The sequence below is a fragment of the Oncorhynchus gorbuscha genome, unplaced genomic scaffold (assembly GCF_021184085.1).
Source record: "Oncorhynchus gorbuscha isolate QuinsamMale2020 ecotype Even-year unplaced genomic scaffold, OgorEven_v1.0 Un_scaffold_1219, whole genome shotgun sequence".
NCBI lineage: Eukaryota > Metazoa > Chordata > Actinopteri > Salmoniformes > Salmonidae > Oncorhynchus > Oncorhynchus gorbuscha.
Window position 1 is genome coordinate 45,001 of NW_025746061.1, and position 7,500 is coordinate 52,500.

At 48.2% G+C, this 7,500-nt stretch overlaps 1 protein-coding gene across 1 annotated transcript in view; it reads right to left on the reverse strand.

Moving 5' to 3' along the window:
• LOC124021806 (regulator of G-protein signaling 12-like) overlaps nucleotides 1–7,500 on the reverse strand; it is a gene marked incomplete at its 5' end in the record, with an annotated part of 127,177 nt that overhangs the window by 4,420 nt on the left and 115,257 nt on the right.

Genomic DNA, 7,500 nt, shown 5'->3' on the forward strand with positions numbered 1-7,500 from the left:
ACACTGACAGAACATAACAGAACCAGAGAGAGACCCATCACACTGACAGAACATAACAGAACCAGAGAGAGAGACCCGTCACACTGACATAACATAACAGAACCAGAGAGAGAGACCCGTCACACTGACAGAACATAACAGAACCAGAGAGAGACCCATCACACTGACAGAACATAACAGAACCAGAGGAGAGAGAGACCCGTCACACTGACAGAACATAACAGAACCAGAGAGAGACCAGTCACACTGACAGAACATAACAGAACCAGAGAGAGAGACCCGTCACACTGACAGAACATAACAGAACCAGAGGAGAGAGACCAGTCACACTGACAGAACATAACAGAACCAGAGAGAGAGACCCGTCACACTGACATAACATAACAGAACCAGAGAGAGAGACCCGTCACACTGACAGAACATAACAGAACCAGAGAGAGAGACCCGTCACACTGACAGAACATAACAGAACCAGAGGAGAGAGACCCGTCACACTGACATAACATAACAGAACCAGAGAGAGACCCGTCACACTGACAGAACATAACAGAACCAGAGGAGAGAGAGACCCGTCACACTGACAGAACATAACAGAAACAGAGGAGAGAGACCAGTCACACTGACAGAACATAACAGAACCAGAGGAGAGAGACCAGTCACACTGACAGAACATAACAGAACCAGAGGAGAGAGACCAGTCACACTGACAGAACATAACAGACCCAGAGAGAGACCCGTCACACTGACAGAACATAACAGACCCAGAGAGAGAGACCCGTCACACTGACATAACATAACAGAACCAGAGAGAGAGAGACCAGTCACACTGACAGAACACAACAGAACCAGAGGAGAGAGACCAGTCACACTGACAGAACATAACAGAACCAGAGGAGAGAGACCCGTCACACTGACAGAACATAACATAACCAGAGAGAGAGACCCGTCACACTGACAGAACATAACAGAACCAGAGAGAGAGACCAGTCACACTGACAGAACATAACAGAACCAGAGGAGAGAGACCCGTAACACTGACAGAACATAACAGAACCAGAGAGAGACCAGTCACACTGACAGAACATAACAGAACCAGAGGAGAGAGACCAGTCACACTGACAGAACATAACAGAACCAGAGGAGAGAGACCAGTCACACTGACAGAACATAACAGACCCAGAGAGAGAGACCCGTCACACTGACAGAACATAACAGAACCAGAGAGAGACCGGTCACACTGACAGAACATAACAGAACCAGAGAGAGACCCGTCACACTGACAGAACATAACAGAAACAGAGGAGAGAGACCAGTCACACTGACAGAACATAACAGAACCAGAGGAGAGAGAGACCCGTCACACTGACAGAACATAACAGAACCAGAGGAGAGAGACCAGTCACACTGACAGAACATAACAGAACCAGAGGAGAGAGGTCACACTGACAGAACATAACAGAAACAGATGTGAGAGACCAGTCACACTGACAGAACATAACAGAACCAGAGGAGAGAGACCAGTCACACTGACAGAACATAACAGACCCAGAGAGAGAGTCACACTGACAGAACATAACAGAACCAGAGAGAGACCCGTCACACTGACAGAACATGACAGACCCAGAGAGAGAGACCAGTCACACTGACAGAACATAACAGAACCAGAGGAGAGACCCGTCACACTGACATAACATAACAGAACCAGAGAGAGAGACCAGTCACACTGACAGAACATAACAGAACCAGAGGAGAGAGACCCGTCACACTGACAGAACATAACAGAACCAGAGGAGAGAGACCCGTCACACTGACAGAACATAACAGAAACAGAGGAGAGAGACCCGTCACACTGACAGAACATAACAGAACCAGAGAGAGACCCGTCACACTGACAGAACATAACAGAACCAGAGGAGAGAGACCAGTCACACTGACAGAACATAACAGAACCAGAGGAGAGAGACCCGTCACACTGACAGAACATAACAGAAACAGATGTGAGAGACCAGTCACACTGACAGAACATAACAGAACCAGAGGAGAGAGACCAGTCACACTGACAGAACATAACAGACCCAGAGAGAGACCCGTCACACTGACAGAACATAACAGAACCAGAGGAGAGAGACCAGTCACACTGACAGACAGAACATAACAGAACCAGAGAGAGACCCGTCACACTGACAGAACATGACAGACCCAGAGAGAGAGACCAGTCACACTGACAGAACATAACAGAACCAGAGGAGAGAGACCCGTCACACTGACATAACATAACAGAACCAGAGAGAGAGACCAGTCACACTGACAGAACATAACAGAACCAGAGGAGAGAGACCCGTCACACTGACATAACATAACAGAACCAGAGAGAGACCCGTCACACTGACAGAACATAACAGAACCAGAGGAGAGAGACCAGTCACACTGACAGAACATAACAGACCCAGAGAGAGACCCGTCACACTGACAGAACATAACAGACCCAGAGAGAGAGACCCGTCACACTGACATAACATAACAGAACCAGAGAGAGAGACCCGTCACACTGACAGAACATAACAGAACCAGAGAGAGAGACCCGTCACACTGACATAACATAACAGAACCAGAGAGAGAGAGACCAGTCACACTGACAGAACATAACAGAACCAGAGAGAGAGACCCGTCACACTGACAGAACATAACAGAACCAGAGAGAGAGACCCGTCACACTGACAGAACATAACAGAACCAGAGAGAGAGACCCGTCACACTGACAGAACATAACAGAACCAGAGAGAGACCAGTCACACTGACAGAACATAACAGAACCAGAGGCTAGGAGAGAGAGAGACCCGTCACACTGACAGAACATAACAGAACCAGAGAGAGAGACCCGTCACACTGACAGAACATAACAGAACCAGAGGAGAGAGACCCGTCACACTGACAGAACTGACAGACCAGAGAGAGAATCACACTGACAGAACATAACAGAACCAGAGAGAGAGACCCGTCACACTGACAGAACATAACAGAACCAGAGAGAGAGACCCGTCACACTGACAGAACATAACAGAACCAGAGAGAGACCCATCACACTGACAGAACATAACAGAACCAGAGAGAGAGAGACCCGTCACACTGACAGAACATAACAGAACCAGAGAGAGACCAGTCACACTGACAGAACATAACAGAACCAGAGAGAGAGACCCGTCACACTGACAGAACATAACAGAACCAGAGGAGAGAGACCAGTCACACTGACAGAACATAACAGAACCAGAGAGAGAGACCCGTCACACTGACATAACATAACAGAACCAGAGAGAGAGACCCGTCACACTGACAGAACATAACAGAACCAGAGAGAGAGACCCGTCACACTGACAGAACATAACAGAACCAGAGGAGAGAGACCCGTCACACTGACAGAACATAACAGAACCAGAGAGAGACCCGTCACACTGACAGAACATAACAGAACCAGAGAGAGAGAGACCCGTCACACTGACAGAACATAACAGAAACAGAGGAGAGAGACCAGTCACACTGACAGAACATAACAGAACCAGAGGAGAGACCAGTCACACTGACAGAACATAACAGAACCAGAGGAGAGAGACCAGTCACACTGACAGAACATAACAGACCCAGAGAGAGACCCGTCACACTGACAGAACATAACAGACCCAGAGAGAGACCCGTCACACTGACAGAACATAACAGAACCAGAGAGAGAGAGACCAGTCACACTGACAGAACACAACAGAACCAGAGGAGAGAGACCAGTCACACTGACAGATAACAGAACCAGAGGAGAGAGACCCGTCACACTGACAGAACATAACATAACCAGAGAGAGAGACCCGTCACACTGACAGAACATAACAGAACCAGAGAGAGAGACCAGTCACACTGACAGAACATAACAGAACCAGAGGAGAGAGACCCGTAACACTGACAGAACATAACAGAACCAGAGAGAGACCAGTCACACTGACAGAACATAACAGAACCAGAGGAGAGAGACCAGTCACACTGACAGAACATAACAGAACCAGAGGAGAGAGACCAGTCACACTGACAGAACATAACAGACCCAGAGAGAGAGACCCGTCACACTGACAGAACATAACAGAACCAGAGAGAGACCGGTCACACTGACAGAACATAACAGAACCAGAGAGAGACACTGACAGAACCAGAGGAGAGAGACCAGTCACACTGACAGAACATAACAGAACCAGAGGAGAGAGAGACCCGTCACACTGACAGAACATAACAGAACCAGAGGAGAGAGACCAGTCACACTGACAGAACATAACAGAACCAGAGGAGAGAGACCCGTCACACTGACAGAACATAACAGAAACAGATGTGAGAGACCAGTCACACTGACAGAACATAACAGAACCAGAGGAGAGAGACCAGTCACACTGACAGAACATAACAGACCCAGAGAGAGACCCGTCACACTGACAGAACATAACAGAACCAGAGAGAGACCCGTCACACTGACAGAACATGACAGACCCAGAGAGAGAGACCAGTCACACTGACAGAACATAACAGAACCAGAGGAGAGACCCGTCACACTGACATAACATAACAGAACCAGAGAGAGAGACCAGTCACACTGACAGAACATAACAGAACCAGAGGAGAGAGACCCGTCACACTGACAGAACATAACAGAACCAGAGGAGAGAGACCCGTCACACTGACAGAACATAACAGAAACAGAGGAGAGAGACCCGTCACACTGACAGAACATAACAGAACCAGAGGAGAGAGAGACCCGTCACACTGACAGAACATAACAGAACCAGAGGAGAGAGACCAGTCACACTGACAGAACATAACAGAACCAGAGGAGAGAGACCCGTCACACTGACAGAACATAACAGAACCAGAGAGACCAGTCACACTGACAGAACATAACAGAACCAGAGGAGAGAGACCAGTCACACTGACAGAACATAACAGACCCAGAGAGAGACCCGTCACACTGACAGAACATAACAGAACCAGAGGAGAGAGACCAGTCACACTGACAGAACATAACAGACCCAGAGAGAGACCCGTCACACTGACAGAACATAACAGAACCAGAGAGAGACCCGTCACACTGACAGAACATGACAGACCCAGAGAGAGAGACCAGTCACACTGACAGAACATAACAGAACCAGAGGAGAGAGACCCGTCACACTGACATAACATAACAGAACCAGAGAGAGAGACCAGTCACACTGACAGAACATAACAGAACCAGAGGAGAGAGACCACTGTCACACTGACAGAACATAACAGAACCAGAGGAGAGAGACCAGTCACACTGACAGAACATAACAGACCCAGAGAGAGACCAGTCACACTGACAGAACATAACAGACCCAGAGAGAGAGACCAGTCACACTGACATAACATAACAGAACCCAGAGAGACCCAGTCACACTGACAGAACATAACAGAACCAGAGGAGAGAGACCAGTCACACTGACAGAACATAACAGAACCAGAGGAGAGAGACCCGTCACACTGACAGAACATAACATAACCAGAAGACCCGTCACACTGACAGAACATAACAGAACCAGAGAGAGAGACCAGTCACACTGACAGAACATAACAGAACCAGAGAGAGAGACCCGTAACACTGACAGAACATAACAGAACCAGAGAGAGACCAGTCACACTGACAGAACATAACAGAACCAGAGGAGAGAGACCAGTCACACTGACAGAACATAACAGAACCAGAGGAGAGAGACCAGTCACACTGACAGAACATAACAGACCCAGAGAGAGAGACCCGTCACACTGACAGAACATAACAGAACCAGAGAGAGACCGGTCACACTGACAGAACATAACAGAACCAGAGAGAGACCCGTCACACTGACAGAACATAACAGAAACAGAGGAGAGAGACCAGTCACACTGACAGAACATAACAGAACCAGAGGAGAGAGAGACCCGTCACACTGACAGAACATAACAGAACCAGAGGAGAGAGACCAGTCACACTGACAGAACATAACAGAACCAGAGGAGAGAGACCCGTCACACTGACAGAACATAACAGAAACAGATGTGAGAGACCAGTCACACTGACAGAACATAACAGAACCAGAGGAGAGAGACCAGTCACACTGACAGAACATAACAGACCCAGAGAGAGACCCGTCACACTGACAGAACATAACAGAACCAGAGAGAGACCCGTCACACTGACAGAACATGACAGACCCAGAGAGAGAGACCAGTCACACTGACAGAACATAACAGAACCAGAGGAGAGAGACCCGTCACACTGACATAACATAACAGAACCAGAGAGAGAGACCAGTCACACTGACAGAACATAACAGAACCAGAGGAGAGAGACCCGTCACACTGACAGAACATAACAGAACCAGAGGAGAGAGACCCGTCACACTGACAGAACATAACAGAAACAGAGGAGAGAGACCCGTCACACTGACAGAACATAACAGAACCAGAGGAGAGAGAGACCAGTCACACTGACAGAACATAACAGAACCAGAGGAGAGAGACCCGTCACACTGACAGAACATAACAGAACCAGGGGAGAGAGAGACCGGTCACAATGACATAACATAACAGAACCAGAGAGAGAGACCCGTCACACTGACAGAACATAACAGAAACAGAGGAGAGAGAGACCCGTCACACTGACAGAACATAACAGAACCAGAGAGAGACCAGTCACACTGACAGAACATAACAGAACCAGAGGAGAGAGAGACCCGTCACACTGACAGAACATAACAGAACCAGAGGAGAGAGACCAGTCACACTGACAGAACATAACAGAAACAGAGGAGAGAGACCCGTCACACTGACAGAACATAACAGAACCAGAGAGAGACCCGTCACACTGACAGAACATAACAGAACCAGAGGAGAGAGACCCGTAACACTGACAGAACATAACAGAACCAGAGAGAGACCAGTCACACTGACAGAACATGACAGAACCAGAGAGAGACTGGTCACACTGACAGAACATAACAGAACCAGAGAGAGACCGGTCACACTGACAGAACATGACAGACCCAGAGAGAGACCAGTCACACTGACAGAACATAACAGACCCAGAGAGAGACCAGTCACACTGACAGAACATAACAGAACCAGAGGAGAGAGACCCGTCACACTGACAGAACATAACAGAACCAGAGGAGAGAGACCCGTCACACTGACAGAACATAACAGAACCAGAGAGAGACTGGTCACACTGACAGAACATGACAGACCCAGAGAGAGACCAGTCACACTGACAGAACATAACAGACCCAGAGAGAGACCAGTCACACTGACAGAACATAACAGAACCAGAGGAGAGAGACCCGTCACACTGACAGAACATAACAGAACCAGAGGAGAGAGACCCGTCACACTGACAGAACATAACAGAACCAGAGAGAGACCAGTCACACTGACAGAACATAACAGAACCAGAGGAGAGAGACCCGTAACACTGAC